We start from the raw sequence: 17,441 nt of genomic DNA, 5'->3' as shown, positions 1-17,441 counted from the left end.
ATAGAAATTGGGAAAATTAAGAATTTGCTGATTTTAACTCTGAAGCATTATTTGTGAGTTTTCTAGTCGAACACAAATCTATCTTTATCAGTTGTAGACCATGCTAAACATTTGTTCCGACAAATGTTTCCGGTTTCGAAAATTGCTTCCAAATTTTCCAGTGGAAGAACCAGAAGTGCTGCAGCTCCTGTGCATTCCTCACAGCAACAGTGACAGCGAAAGAGTATTTTCTCTAGTGAGGAAAAATAAGACAGACCTTAGAAAATTTGTCAGCAATTTTAGTCACCAAAATCAACCAGCAGGCAAGAAGTCTGAACTGTTTAGAAAACAAATTTACGATCAAGCAGTTGAGGAACTTCAAGTCTGCCACAGTATCATGTCTTGATAAATAAATATTTCTGCATATATGTAGTGTTTTGGTTTTATATTGCGATATTGATATAGTGTAGTATTGACGGTCAGAGTGGATGGAGTTATTGTCATGGTATTTTTCACCAATTCATGTCCAAATTCATGACTTTTTATCCGTTTTCACTAATTGTGAGCCTGGATAGTTGGCAGCTATGTGTAAATGATGGCTAGGGGAATTGTTGAATAAATGAAAGTTTGAAAATCTTTTAGAAAACTTGTAAATGGCAATATATTTCTGGTGTTAACATCAAGACTTTGGCAGACATCTGTCCCTACATACTTGGACACTTGGTCATGCTTAGAAAAAAAAGCAAGAAAGCTGATCATTTGATTTATTGCACATGGCGGACGGGATGATATGCTGAAATATGAATTCCAAAAAGCATACACAATATGTTGTAATGAAATAAAGTTGTGTGCCAAAGACTGCTATAGGATTTGGTTCTTGAGTGCCAGAAACTGAGCTGGATGTCATAAAGGATGAAGTGTATTTTAGATAATGTTTTGGTTGAGCATAATGTTGTTACTGCTGCATCAGACGATACTTCGAAACTACTGAAATGCGTGTTAACCAAATCATCAGTAGCAAATAGTTGTCAGTTTGTTAGAACACAAATTACTATTGTATTACAGCAGTGCAAGTCAATTCAGAAATTATTAACGATATTTCATCCCATCCTTTCACTGTAGCAACTGATTGATTGTTAGCAATGATTCTGAGAAGTTGTACCCAGTTGTTGTTAGACATTTTGATCACAAAGATGGGGTTATAACCGAATCTGTTTTGCTAATTCCAACATGTTGGGAAGATATTTTCTTAATAAGGTACATTGATTTTTTTAAAAAAGAAATGTAAGCTGAAATATCTGTTGTTGCCGTTACAGGTTTAATGCCATTTTTCAGCACAAGATGGGCTATACCTGGCAGCCAGTATAGTAGAGGAAAACCCTGAAAAGAATCACTGACCAACGAGAAGCTACCAGGAAGCTTTCACATATACCCACACTGGCCAAGCCCAATACTTTAACCCACACAGAGGTGAGATGGCAGTGATCTGCAATGATGAGCACTTTAGACCACTTGGCCACTCGGGGGGGGGGGGGGGCCTGGAAAAACTATTGCATTTGAATGGATAATGTTTGAGGATGACTGGCTGCAATAAAGCAGACCTGGCAACCCTAACAAGACCTCAGTAAAGGAGTCCATTGTTTTTCTTTCTGTAAGTTGGGCCAGTTTTCAGTAAGGTATATAATGTGCTGTTGTCAAGCTGTAAAAATATTTAATAGTCCAGAAGTGCGATTCAAGACTGATGTACCAACGGTAAACATCGGGTTCAACTCAAAAGTTTGTCAAGTTTGCTTAACCTGAATTATGGAGCTCATTGGCTTCTTGATATCTCTCCATCTCCATCTGATGTAATCCTTTTCTATTAAAAGAACCCCATGGAAATGCAGCTGTCTTTCCCAGCGTGTGATCAACACATGTCCACTAAACGTAATTGTTTCCCTTCCTGCTTTTTCCCTCAATAATCTCAGACCTGCCAATCCTTGCGATTTTGCTGTAAGGCTTAGAAAAATTAAGCTTAAAATACGGACTTGCGGCATACAAACAAAAACTACGGAAAAATGATCATTGCTGAAAAATACAGATTATTGATAATTGAAAACTGGTCAATCTTATGGATAAAAATCAACTGCCTTACTGAGATGGACTCTTCAAGATTGGCAGGTCTGGAATCTGAGTATTCCTGTTTTTTTCTTTATACTATCAAAACCTTATAAGCTTATTTCCTGACCATCTGCATGTTGGATGCCTTTTTTTGAAAACGCTTCATCATACATATGGTTTTTATTGCAATGTGCGTGTTTAAGGCATCTGAGGTACTCCAGTAAAGATAGTGTGGTTCCCTTACCAATTTCACTGACGTGAAACCCGGACCCGAATCAAACTCTAACAAGCCAGTCTCCAGGTTTTGCCACAAACTATTGTATTTGCCTAATTAGTGCTTTTATTCCATCAAGTGCATATTTTGAGAATAATTTATGCAAGACTTGGTGCAAAATCATAAAAGTTGGCAGGTCTGATAAAGATGTGTTTGTACATATAACTTGACATGTATTTGTTGACCACATCGTTCCATTATTTAATGAGCAAAGAGCTTATGATTTACAAACTTTGAGAAAACATGCTTGAATTATTCATGCAACTGCTGGTTAGATTTGTAACGGCTACATAAATTTCTGTAAAGCTGTAAGGGGCCATAATTAAACAATTAAGAGGTTTCCTTTGAATAATGAACTTTTCAGAGTTTTTCAGTTAGATGAATCCTGATATCTTAAAACAATGAAACGGTTTATAAACAATGAGATCTTGTTAGCAAACACAAACTGTTGTCCAGCATCATAAGGACTGTCTATTGTTTCACATTCAAATTCAGGTTGCGATAGGGGGTTCTTAATGGTTGCAAAAAGCACTTAAAATCCTGATCATCCATATCTTTTGAAATGATGGAAGCAAAGGGAGGGGAGTGCTTCAGAATGATCAGAATACCAGCTGCTAAAATTCATATACAATGCAGTTAGCAGCACGGAAATACACTTTAAAGGTTGTTAAAACATCTCTTGTTCCCAGTTATTGTTTACATGTTAATGAAAATAGGTTGAACTGAAAACTTCAGATTGCTTTCCTGAGAACGTCTACTTAGGGTTTGCATGTGTGGCAACCAGAGATGTGTTCTTAAAGTTAATATTGTGCAGATTGGCATGAGGGCTGTTCCTGTAAATGAATATATCCCCCCCCCCCCCAGAGGACGGCACTTCAAAAAAACTGGTAAGAGGTGGTGTTTCAAACTATTTTGATTCTGACAGTGGAAGGTTGGTTGTGTGTTATGTGTTGTTAACAAAATGAGAAATCGCTGGTGGGGATGTCAGAAGAAAAAAACGAATATATATATAAAATCACATGTAACCCAACTCACCCCTCCCCCTGTCATCTAAGCTGAATAAAACATTGGGTCAGAAAATTATGCCAGTACACGTAATTTGTACAAAGTCGCATTCTTTTAAAGCAGTGATACAGCAAATTTAATGTTGCTGATATAAAACTTGGTTTGCGTAGTATGCAATTTTTATTAAACTTTTTAACTTGAAAAGTGCATTTCACAACGTAATTCGCGCTGCCAGTAGCGGTCTCCAAGTACTTGATGTGACATCAAGCTGGAAACTTCGGTTCAACATGAATGGCTGTTAAACTAAATTTGATTGGTTCACTGGCCTTATTTTGATGATGGAAGTTTTGCAAATACGTATTTCGAATAAGGGCCACACAATAAACCAAAATGATTGAATCATGACAGGGTTTGTCTTCAGACGACGTTTTCAGTCGGCAAATACTGGCTGGTGATAGCTATGATGACAATGAATTTCATGTATATTGGTCTGTTGGACATTAGGGAAAATGTCACTAGAAATACCTGTGTGAGATTTTGAGCCCAAAATTGATGTTGAGTCTGATGTACGTGTTGGATGGACAATATGCTGGTTATATTTATTCAAGATACCATGTCTGAAGAAGCAGGCTATGGGAATGTTGGACTTGAAACAGCATTACGGAAGAGAAAATAATCTGGCATAAGAGGTAGCAAAGCACTGATTCAAGGAAGTGAATCTTTGGCAGAGTTCATGGATGGACAATATGCTGTTTATATTTATTCAAGATACCCATGTCTGAAGAAGCAGGCTTTGGGAATGTTGGACTTGAAACAGCGTTATGGAAGCGAAAATAATCTGGCATAAGAGGTAGCAAAGCACTGATTCAAGGAAGTGAATCTTTGGCAGAGTTCATGTTAGTGAAAACTGGTTTCGGAAATGGTTAATCACATGTATTTGAATGTCAATTTTTTATTGGGGATGCCCAAAATCACTTAAGCGGGCAGAAAAATTCAAAGACTTGCCAGTCCTGCTTAGTGGGAAAAGGTGTTGATCAATTAGCTGTGCTGATACTTACGACATAATTTAGTGGCTGAAGCCAACCCCCCCATGTACTTGTTACCATGATAAGAGTACATCAGAAGAACATGCAGCATTAGCTGGGTGGCAAGATCAAATGCTTTGACTGGCAGCTGGGTGGGAAAATCTACTGGTATTTACAGTGCTTGAATTCAGAGGCAGAAAGACCCAGAGATGCACATGTAATTTATAACCTTGATCAACAAGTTCTCCACCTTTTTTTGTTTTGACTCCTCCACCAGTCCCCCCCCTCCCCCCGAAGAAAAGGTGGTGAACTTGTTGGTCTATTATAACAATAGATCAAACAACTTGAGCTTTCATTATTGTGTTCATTTCTGAGTAGCAGCATAAGCAGTGCACATGACCTGGGAATCATGACATGTTGAGACTTGAATGAGTATTTTGGCACTTTGTTTAAAGCCATCATTTGTATTACAAATTGGATTATTATCAAGTACACAACATTTTTAAGCAGTGTCATTAACTAACAACAAAATTGATGACAAAATACTTGTCATTCTGATATATGGATTCTTTACTACACTACTAATCTGTTCATCCTGTTTCTTTTTTCTTTTCTTTTAACCATCTTTAGTTTTGCTGGTACCACTACATTTAATAAAATTGTAACTTCTATTTTCTTGCAATCTAAATATTTGTAATTGTGTATTATTGTGAAAAGGTAAAATGTGCTTAGTTTTGTTGTAAAATCTAAAACTATTAATTAGCAAGGGAAGAAAGCAAAAAGTGGATCAACTTCATGTGTGCAGAAATTATTGCCATATTACACTGTTGTTAGAAACAACAGAATAGTTGTACAAGATGTATTATGCAAAGTTGTAGATCCAGCACACATATTGTCACCACATTCAGTTTAAATATTATTTCTGCATATTCCTATCAGTATTTTCCCAGTGGTATTAATTTTCTGATCATTAAAAAACAATGTAATCTGCACCAAATTGAGTCGTTTGAGAAGAAATTCGTTTTTCAAACCCCAAAAATCAACGAAGCTATGAATTCTGGCTTTAAAGTCGCACATTTGAAGTAGCCATGATAGTAATTTAGGATGTAACTGTACTAATTTTACTTATGGTATATTCAAATCTTATAAACATCTATTTTAGAATCCAATTCAATTGTTAGGTATTTTTAAAATCTTTTGACAAAATCGTAGCTAGCTGTTACATATGGATTAAGCTTGTGGTTTTTCTGCCATCACAACCACGTGACCATGCCCATCACAGTAATAATAGTTATACAACTAGAGATGACATCTCTTTGAGTGTTTTGATTTCGTTAGAGTCTTAACAGAGTGGAACAGTAAGAAAAAGTGACAGATATTTAAGTATTATGTAGATATTTAACAATGGCTATTCGTTCTGCCACCACTCTCTCATTGGAGATCACACCCATATAAAACTCGAATCCTGGCAGCATCCCTGCAGGGGAGATAACTTGACTATTTTATTGGTCTCTGATTATCCCATGGTATTTGTTACTTGAACATTTTTATCTTGCAGTGTGTCCAGTAAGCATGACCGAAATGTTTACAACCACTGAGAGTGTTGAAGGACACGCTACGGATATGAAAGATAAAATAGAGTATATATGGGTTTGATTGTCCCTGATAGTTGATAATGAAAGTAACATTTTAGTATAAAGAATTGGTTTAACGCTATTTTTCAGCACACGATAGGCGGAAGGAGAAGGAGGAAGAACCCGGAAAGAACCATCGACCCATGAGAAGCTACTGACAAGCTTTCTCACATACCCACATTGGCTGAACGCGAGACTTGAACCCACGCAGACAGAGGTGAGATGGCAGTGATCCGTAATGGAGAGCGCTTTATACCATTTGGGGGTCCAAGAACATTAGTACACTTGGGCTCATGGGCTCTGTTGATTTGATGTATCTCCAACAGCCGAAGTCATTTAGACATGATATCTCGGGTTTTGATAGATCATTATGGCCTTCACACCATTTTCAGATTAAGACAATATATGGCAGCCAATTTTACTGCTGAAGAAAATCCAAGTAATTTTGCACCGCTCTGGTGGCCTAGTGGTTAGAGCATCTGCCTTGGAAGCAGGAGGTCTTGGGTTTGATCCCCGGCCAAGTCATACCAAGACTTACAAAAATGATACTAACAGCTACCTCGCTTGGCGCTCAGCATTAAGAGGTTAGTGTTAAGACTAGTTGGCCTGGTGTCAGGATAATGTGTCTGTAGCATGATGCCACAGTGCTAGACATCACTATAAACTGTCACACTGCAGACATCGTAGCGATATGACAAGCATCTTGTACCACTCTGCCATGGAAGCCCCTCAGGCCATAGATATGTCTCATATGAAAGACTAGAAGTGGGAGATAGAACCTGTGACATCTGGATTGAAAGTCCATAATGTTACTGCTAGGCCATCGGTGATGACAATACAGTTAACTGCAATGACATTGATTTTACGAGTGCTCTGGGGAAAATGATTCATTGAATTTCATCCATTTTTTAAAATCTAATTAATGATATAAAAATGTTTGACTTTGTATCTTTTGTTTTTTAAAACTTTATATTAGACATTGGTAACTGAAATACATGTTCTTACAAGAATGAGTGTAAAAGTAGGCATTAATGGTTTTTTCTTCTGATAAATTGTGTATTATAAGTTTACCAAAACATTTATTGAAGAAAAAAGATAACAAGGAATCATAGCATCTGACAACACATTTAACTTATTCAGCCCCAATCCCTCCTGTAGGCATGATGAGGCTGTACCCTACTTCCGAGCTCTGCAGCATCAAGGTCCATTAAGATACACCAAAGTGGGTGGTATTACAAAAAAGCAGAGAGATATAGCTCTGCAATGGTACCATATAATCTGGATGTTCTAGTTGCACTACAAAATACAGAGGGATAAATCTGATTTTTGGACCCGCTTTTTTTCAACCAAAATTTGCCCATGGTTGGAATCCAATTTTGTGTCCAGATTTTATACTTTTTGGCTTCAGATCTAAGGCAGACTGGTCTGAACTGCACACAGACAGGTGAACCTTTGCAAAAAGTAGGATAAGGTGTGCAATTGGAATAAAGAGTGGTCTGTACGAAAGAACTTTTACCCTTCTGCTCATGTGCGAGCAAAATAAAAAATGGAAAACGATGTTTCTAACACAACTAGGCAATAGGCTTATGGAAAACCTGTTGAAAGTCGAAGTATTAGGAGATATTCAGAAATAGCCCCCAAAATGTGTTTCCTACTCGCACTTCAGGTGAAAACGACAAAAACCTCCAAGGCTATGAGTTAAAGCAATACAAAATTTAACTATTATTCTAATCAAGAGCAGCATGACTGGGAACAAAGAAAGATCGCAAAACAGTGATCACTTTGGTAAACACACAGATTAGTAAGGATACAAATTCATGATGTCTGTATTAGAATATAAATACCTGTTATACAATCTGTATTCATGGATGTTAATTGGCCGGTATTAAGAGACTGATCAGTGACATCTACAAATAATAAGCCACCATGAAAATTTGTGATTTCACAGTAGCAGATACATACATGGCCGACAGACAAACAAAAGGACAAAAAATTGATTATAATGAATGAACACAAATACAAATATGCAGTAGATTATATGATCTATAAGAATTCAGTAGATTACCTCTGGCCAGCTGTCATTTAAATCACTTCTGAACCAAACTCAATATTAAAATTGCTTCTACTGTCCAATAACCCATAGCCAGAAATTATGGTAAAAAATATGCTTCTGAGAGGGGGAAGTATTTTTTGATTGAAACGTATATGACAGTAGATCGTAATTTTTTAAAATTGCTTCCTTTTTGGGTTGGTTGAATTTGAAAGTGCCTTCCTCTGGGGAGGGGAGATATGTTTTACTGGAACAGCCCTAAGCTCTGCCATGCCATATGTTTTCAGAACTTTTAACTTTTTACAAGTAGGCAGTAAATATTCTGTTTAGTTCACCTCGATGCATTACAAAATAAGCTTGTGTCCTGTTTATGTGACACAGTAGACCATGATATATTACTTCACCGTCTCCAGCCTTCAAGTCCTACTTGGTCAACAAGACACAAATTGTATGTGCAAATGGAATAAACTCCAGCCCAGTTGATCTATGTTGTGGTGTTCCACAGGGGTCTGTTCTTGGACATGTTCTCTTCATTCTGTACACTCAGTCTTTCTCAAGTGTCATAGATCATCATCCAGTGTCTCACCAATTGTATGCTGATGACACCCAAATCTAGACACCCAGTTGAAATTGATGCTACCATCCAAGGTGTAGAGAGGTGCATTTCTGATGTGAAATCCTGGATGACATGTAACAAGCTGCAGATGAATGATGGTAAAACTGAGGCCATTCTGATAACAACACAAAGACTTTCTCATTCACATCCTTTACCTCAAACAATAAATATTAGCAACACCAACATTAAATTCACACATTCAGTACGAAACCTAGGTGTTACTCTGGACTACTCTCACATTGCACCAACATATCATAAACATATGCAAGGCTGCATATCTTGAGCTGAGACACATCAGCTCAATTTGCAAATATATTTCAGATGATGCCACTAAAACGTGTGTTCATTAGTACTTTCAAGACTGGACTATTGTAACTCAATTCTGTCTGGTTCATCTCAATATCTGCTCCAGAAATTTCAAAAAGTTCAAAACACAGCTGCACGGATCATACTTAGAGTACCATGATCAGAGCACACCACCCCACTGCTCTGTACCCTACACTGGCTATCCATTTGATCCAGAATCAAACACAAAATTTGTTCTCTGTGTTACATACCTATCCGACCTCACCCATGTGTACACTCCTCTTCTGACAATCATATACTCGTTATTCCCACTATGAAAACAAAGTCATATGGACAGCATTCTTTTGAATATCAGGGCCCAGCAACTGGAATGAATTGCCCACTGAACTTGGACACAGTGATCACATTCAAAAGGGCTCTCAAAACTCGCTTATTTTGACTACAAGAACAAACTTAAAGCCTTAATAATGTTTCCTATCTTAAATATTCTCCACTTTAATGTTTTATAATTTCATGGTGTTTGTTTTTGTAATCATATCATTAGATGTTTTTTTTATGTTACAGGTGTTGTCTAATGTTGTAAAGCGCTTAGAGCTTCTAAAGATTAGGCGCTATATTTTAAAATCGTGAAAAATCGCAATTTGGTACAGAATATCCTTGCTTGCAGTATATGCTTATGACCGAAAAAATTTTTTTATATCAAATTGGTACAAAATGTAGCTCCTCTAACATTATATGGCCATTTAATATAGAAAAATCCTGAAACAATTTCACATATCTTGATGTCAGTCTCCACTGCGGCAGGCGAATCCTACAAAATTTATAAGGTTTCAAATGTCGAAATAAACCCTCCAAAAAAAAGGGTTTTCAACCGGAAATAAACCGTCGACTACGTTTCAAGAGGAACCTTTGGAGGGAAAAACCTCCCAGGGGGTCCTCCCGTGTTAGTGTAAATACGGTATCTGGTTGAAAAACTCATTAATGGCGTTTCGATTAACAAAAATGAACCAATTCGTTGTCGTCGCCCTCCCGTGCTGTTATGAATTAAAAATTGCTATACCAGATAATGGTACACTCGCAATCTTACACAGCTAGACTAGCTAGAGAGCGAGAAGAAGCACTTAAAAAATATATCCCTGTAAAAGAGGATTTCAAAAAAAAAGTGCAATCGCGGCAGGAAGCATAAGTTGAGTACGCAGCGGAAACGGAACAGTTGTTTAAACCTATTACCGCGGTTACTGGAGATGTTTTAACCGCTATCAGGGGACCTAAAAAGGAACCAGGTGAGAAACAAGAAAGTCTTATTCAGGTATTAAAAGAAACTGCTGAAAAAATGACTGCAGTTCAGCCTCAACCTGAAGGTGCTGTTGGAGAACCTGAAAAGAAAAAAAAGGGAGTTGATTATAAGGAGAAATTTACTGAATCGGGTATAACAATAAAAAAATTTCCAATGGAAACGCCTGGTGAAATAATCAAGTTTGGTATGTTTGCTGCTGCTGGTTATGATTCAAGAAGAAATTTTTTAAAACCTTTATGTTAAAACTACAGGTCATAATGAATGGATTGATTGGGTGTATAAAATAAGAAAAGGTGGTGGTCGATTAAATACAAAAGAATTGTCTTATCGGACATATTTATCAGGAGTAAACGAATATGATGAAACGATGCAGGAACAAAAAGAACAAGAAGAGGAAGAAAAACGACTGCTAAAACGAAAGAAAAAAAAAATCTGCTACTACTATCACTGTTCCGCATCATGAACTTTTCCCACCCGAAGAAGAAGAAGAAAAAAGTGAGAAAAAACCGGAGGAAGATTTCTCCTATCGACTTCCTTCGCCACTGCAGCAAACAGAACAAGAACAATTCTGGGCTGGATTACCAAAGAATCCCGCAAAGATGTTTAAAAAAAACTCCCATAGAAAATCTTCAAGGAATTTTAAAACCTCATTTAATCACTGTTGCTTTGAATTACCAATATCTTTATTTAAAACCTGAATACCATGGAAAAGTAACATGTGAGCAGTGGCCTGCTGCAGTATATTTTACTACTGATGGATTACATTTTAACCCAGCCCATCCCAATTACTTGAAATTTATGCGAAGGGTCGAAGAACAAGGACAAAAAATACTCGGTAAAGGTTTGGGGGGTGATTTTATTCCCTACCCTGATAGTATTTTCAATGACGTTTCGCGGTTAGAAGTTCTCATAGGAGGAAAACGAGCCGGAAACAACTCACCAGAAATAATTAATGAAGCATCTGATATTTGTCGGCGATTGTTTCAAGGTGGTGTCATGGATGCTGGTATTTACCGAGAACTCGTTGATGAGCTCGTTGATGATTACAGCGATTAAACAATAGTAAATGGCATAACATGGTCATATATAACCGACATACACCTGTGCAGATCAGAGCAGTAAACTCACGATTACCAATCTATAGAGCAGCTTACGGAGACGGACTTGGTGATGTAACTCAACGATTATTTGCAGGGTTAGCACCAAAATTGGGTCCTCTTGCAAAACAATTATCGATGAAAGCCATTAACGTGGTTAGTGATAAAGCTCCTGGTGCAATTGTTAGTGCTGCTGGTAAGGCGCTCTCGGCGATCAAAGAAAGACTAAGACGAAAATCAGCACCGGTGAAATTACCGAGTACCGAAATTATGCCCGCGGATAAATCAAGCTGCAAATCTGAGACTAGCAGCGTTAGAATCTGACGCACAAAAAAATATAACGGCAAATTTGATAGGAAGTGGACTTCGTGTTCGACGAAGATAATCACCATCTGGAAATACACGCAATAGTATAAAATGTTCAAACGCATATTCGACACAGCATTTAACATAGATGAGCCGGTTGAGCGAGATTATTCAGTGCGTGATTATCAATTTTATTCCTATGATAGTAGTGAATGGGGATGGTATAGGGTCTATGGGACTTATCATTAAAAATACCCTTGGGAACATATAGGGTCTATGTAAATTTAACATGGAGAAAAATCGTGGGAACATATAGGGTCTATGGGAATTAACATGGCCAAAAACCCTGGGACAATATAGGGTCTATGGGAATTAACATGGCCAAAACCCCTGGGACAATATAGGGTCTATGTAAATTTAACATGGCCAAAAACCCTTGGGACTGTATAGGGTCTATGTAAAATTGAAACAGGGAGGGTCTCTATTTTTAAAAAAATAAAAACAAAACGAAAAAGGGGTAGGCAATGGAAAGGCTCTCTTTTCGAGAAATATGGGGGCCCTGAAAAGGGCCTTTGGGTTTTCTTCTTCTTCTTCTAATTTCTTCTTTTTCTCCACCAAGTTCTTATTTTATCTCCTACACTCTTTTTCTTCTTTTTTTCTCCTCCTCTTCTTTCTTCTCTTCCTCTTCTTTCTTCTCTTCCTCCTCCTCTTCTTTCTTCCTCTTCTCATTTTCTTCTTTTTCAATTTTTTCGTTCCATTTTGTGACGATCGTCGATAAATACCTATGTATCTATAATCAGCTGAAATTCCTATGAAATCCCACTATCTATTTATAGCTCCAACTTGTGGCTTTTTCCTTTGGAAAATCCCACTATCTTTTTATAGCCTCAGCTTGAGTGACGTTCCTGTTTATGAATTCTAGTATATATGTATAGCTACAAAATGTGGAAATCCCCAAGTCGATATTTATAGTCTCGAAATTTCCAGCGTCAGTGACGTCACTGTACTGAACACTAGGGATAAAATATCAACGGTGTTGCAAGTGGCTGACCTGAATACGCGCTACTGCAGGTAGGTAGGTAGCGTGTATCTGATAGGGTAAAGTGAGTTTTATACGGACAAACAGAGACCAATAGACACACACAACGTACGCGCGCAGACACACACACACACACACAAACACAAAAACACACACACACACACACAACGTACGCGCGCCGACATACTCACACACACACACATACTCTCTCACACACACACACACACAGAAACACACAACGTACGCGCGCAGACATGCTCACACACACACACATAAACACACACACTATAAAATAGATAAAATTAGTAACTACTTACAATATCAACTTCTGTGACGATCGTCGATAAATACCTATGTATCTATAATCAGCTGAAATTCCTATGAAATCCCACTATCTATTTATAGCTCCAACTTGTGGTTTTTTCCTTTGGAAAATCCCACTATCTTTTTATAGCCTCAGCTTGAGTGACGTTCCTGTTTATGAATTCTAGTATATATGTATAGCTACAAAATGTGGAAATCCCCAAGTCGATATTTATAGTCTCGAAATTTCCAGCGTCAGTGACGTCACTGTACTGAACACTAGGGATAAATATCAACAGTGTTGCAAGTGGCTGACCTGAATGCACGCTACTGCAGGTAGGTAGGTAGAGTGTATCTGATAGGGATAAAGTGAGTTTTATACGGACAAACAGAGACCAATACACACACCCACACAACGTACGCGCGCAGACACACATACACACACACACACATACAGAGGGAAGAGGAAAAAACAAACCCCAAATATACTATCAACACAGAAGGGAGATGATACAAACCCCAAATAAACTATCCACACAAACGTACGCGAACGCATACAAACCCCAAATATACTATCAACACAGAAGGGAGATGATACAAACCCCAAATAAACTATCCACACAAACGTACGCGAACGCATACAAACCCCAAATATACTATCAACACAGAAGGGAGATGATACAAACCCCAAATAAACTATCCACACAAACGTACGCGAACGCATACAAACCCCAAATATACTATCAACACAGAAGGGAGATGATACAAACCCCAAATAAACTATCCATACAAACGTACGCGAACGCATACAAACCCCAAATATACTATCAACACAGAGTGAAGAAGTAAAAGTTTTTTGAAAGCACCTAAGCCCTCACCTGCAATGACCAACTCTGCCAAACACCTACACCCCACCCCACCCCACCCCCCACTTCTAACACTACAAAACCCATTTAACCCGTTATTTTATGGCATCAGTGTGTGATTTAGGAAACATCAAGACACAAAATAATGGAGGAATAGACTGACTATTGTTTACCGACTTGCATGCCTAAAGAGCGTGCGTGAAGGAAAACATCCTTCCATTTCAATTCTAACTAAAACATGATCCAGAGGGATAGAGATAGGTGAAAGGGCACAATTTCATAAAGTGTGAGTAGAAAACAAAACACGCCATCCTTATTATACAATGTCAAGACCAAGAGACACGTACGTGTTCTTTCTGGTCTATTCTCTTTCAGAAGGTAGTATGAAATTTCACATCAGGGCCAACGCATCGGCTCACATTGTCAATTTTTCCATTTCCATGTCTTTACTGGCACAAGTTCTTCATCATCTTCAATTTCTTCTTCTTCTGAATCCCTCTTCTCTGTTTCGTCTTGTTTTTGTTTCTTCTCTTTTCTCGTAGGGCACTCTGAATTCCAGTGTCCTTTCTCCTGACAACGATATTAGGTATCTTGACTTTTGTCTCTCTTTCTTAGACGAAGCAGGTATTCTGGAGACAAATACCCATTTACCTTTGCAGATATGCAAACTTCATTAGCACTTACACACTTTCGTATGACTCTCATCAAATCAACGATCAAAAGAGTAAGTTTTGTTGCCACTTTCGCATGTGAATTATGCTTTCGTATGACTTTTAGCAAATATTTGACCAGCAGGTCGATCTGTGCTGACTCTTCCATCTTCTTGATCGTTTGAGAGCGGAATGAATACTCTGACGCTAAAACACTCTCCTTATATACAGGGACCTGCTGCATATGAAACCTAGTCAAATGTAATTTTGCAATAAGATGAAACGATTTCATTGAGGAAGTAAAAAGCAATGATGTACCGTATCGCCTCACACAAAACCTGAAGTGTTAGTTCAAATCCGTGTCAGCGATTTCGAAGACGACATAACTGAGCTTTAATCAATGCTCTCCAATTATGCCACAAAACCACGAGTCCTGATTCACGCCAAAAGAAATTTCGTTCGGTCCATAAAAAATAGTATCATATCTGAGAAACGCAAAAAGGAACTTCCAGAAAACTGAGAAAGACGGCTTACACCTACAACGTAAATGTATGAGTTCAAGTAGTGCGTAAAACTTGGTTAAATTAAATTTTTATAGTCAAGACGAAACGATCTCTTTTCGAACAAGAAAGCAGACACCAAGCGACAATGGCAATCCGTGTCACACAACACTTTTCAAAATGTATATTATCAGAGGTTTGTTCTAGCGATCTGCACGGTTAAATTAAATGTTGATGTATTTTGCAATAAGACGGACACAATTTCCATGGGATCGCCCATGGTACGAATGTTCGTGCATTAGTTTAATTTTTAAAAATATTTTTTTTATATAAATCGCCTATAGGATAGACCCAGTAAAGCATGGCCATTCTCGTCACTGTCTGAATAGCTACTCAAGTCAATTCGAAGCGAACGCGGTAAGAAAATAAGTATAGCCAATGAAATGGCTTACAACGGGTGATGCATTGTTTTGTTCTAGGACTGTGTGGCATAATAATCCCTATGTTCTTGCGTTGTTACCATTACAGTGCAGACAGACTGAAATGTGAACTTACAAGCCCTCTTTGTGTGTGTTGTACCATTTCCTCTTACCACATCAAAATACTGAGCGTCACAGTATTGGTTCGCGTTTTCAAACTGACCATTTTTTTATATCTCACTTAAACATTTCGACATAAACACTCACACTCACATCGGTAGAGTCAGAACAGACGTGTTACAGTATTGAGGGGCATGTTATCTTTTCGTTTTCAAACTAATAAATTTGGGGCTTGTATGAAGTAAAGAACCGAAAGTACAGTGAAACTCAAGGATGATGACCCAATCTGTCTGTCTATTGATGCGTGTATTTACTTAAGAAGAAATATGACCTCTAAAACACAAAGAGATACGGCAAGCATGATTAGATCAAACACAACGATGTTTTCCTTCACGCCCGTGTAATTTAGAGTTTCAATCGTCTTTGAAGACAAACTTGGTCTCCTTTTGTAGGGCTTGACATAATAAAAGAAGCTGAAAAATCTTAAGCACTTTGCTATAGATAATTTCATCAACAGACTAAACAACATAAATACCGTTACAACAATAGAAAGCCTTAAATCTTCTATCAAAAAGAAATGCATGAAAAAAATTAAAGATTAACGATAACTAACCAATGAAACCGAATTTAACAAAGGCAATGACATGTGAACAAATGCCCCTCACTTTGGAAAGGTAGGCGAATGTACTCTGTCATGCACCACCAACTTGAAAAAAATTATAAACAGAGAGAAACCTGAATTCAAAATTCAGTTGTTTCTTTTTCTTCAAAATTGTTTCGTTTCTTTTTTCTTTTTTTTGGAACAAATCTAAGCACTAATATAGAGTGGAAAAGAGAAAATGCACATACAAGCTTTGATATTTCTGAAAAAATGAGGGGATATTCCTAACGTTCATAACCACCTATATATGCTTGGACTTGTCTGTGACTTATCCACAAAACAAGATGTACATATTTCTGGTCAAGCTGCAAGTGTGTGCGTGTTTTTGAAAATGGTAAAAATGGGATATACAATTTTCTCGTGACACTTATAAAGTGAAGAGTCTGTGCAAGTGTCAAAAGCCAAAGTCATATAAGTTTTGTATTTTGTACGGCTTGTAAAGATTTCCACTTTAGAAAATGTGAAGTATCACAAGTTATTATCACAAACAGAAGTGGAACATAGGGGCTTGCAAGAAAGAAAATAACCCAGACAGTTGGTGTCATCAAGAGTGCTAGAGACGGTACCCGAACTTGCTTGCTTGCTTACTTGAATTAAAGTGATTTTCGCTCTAATGGAGCATGTATCACTGGTTTAATAACGCACCGCGTGATTTTTAATTACTCCTGGGGAAGGAAAGAGAGCCTCATCCCCCCAGGCTTTTATGTACTCACAGACTACTTTTAAATTTAGCCAATCAGGTGTAGGACTAACTAGTCCTTAGCAACCTGACTGAAAGGCTTTAAACATGAGTGGGAATTGTCTCACCATACACTCATTTTTCTGTCCGAGCGTGGTAAAGGAGGAAAAAGGTGCTCAGCAAGACAGCCATGGATGTTAAGTACTCACCAAAACGCTAGCCCGTACTTATTTCAAATCAAGTCGTGTCACCAAAAAATACGACGTGTACGACATCAAAGGCATTGTCAAACGCAGAATACCTCAGTGCTAACTTGCTAGGTCTGCATTTCTTGCTCCCGCTGCTGTTGCGTATATTTCTTCCCTCCACACCGAGTTCTGGGCCTAATTCTTTAAATTTCGTTGTACCCGAACTTATATTATCCATATTATCACCAACAAAAAAAACACAAAAAAAAAAAAAAAAAACGCACAGACCTAAAAGAAACACTCACTCACTTTTTACAGAACATTACT

At 37.8% G+C, this 17,441-nt stretch overlaps 1 long non-coding RNA gene across 1 annotated transcript; it reads right to left on the bottom strand.

Moving 5' to 3' along the window:
* Positions 1–726: 726 nt before the first annotated feature.
* LOC149771550 (uncharacterized) lies at positions 727–12,709 on the bottom strand. The gene is made up of 2 exons (XR_016418235.1): positions 11,227–12,709; positions 727–10,365 (listed from the first exon to the last, which is right to left on the bottom strand). It is a non-coding gene; the product is annotated as an uncharacterized LOC149771550 (long non-coding RNA).
* Between the last annotated feature and the right edge of the window lie 4,732 nt (positions 12,710–17,441).

Source organism: Sinohyriopsis cumingii, unplaced genomic scaffold, assembly GCF_028554795.1.
Source record: "Sinohyriopsis cumingii isolate HCF-2022 unplaced genomic scaffold, ASM2855479v2 utg001779l, whole genome shotgun sequence".
Lineage (NCBI taxonomy): Eukaryota > Metazoa > Mollusca > Bivalvia > Unionida > Unionidae > Sinohyriopsis > Sinohyriopsis cumingii.
Note: the sequence above shows the minus strand (reverse complement) of the source record. Positions and strands in the feature narration are given on the sequence as shown.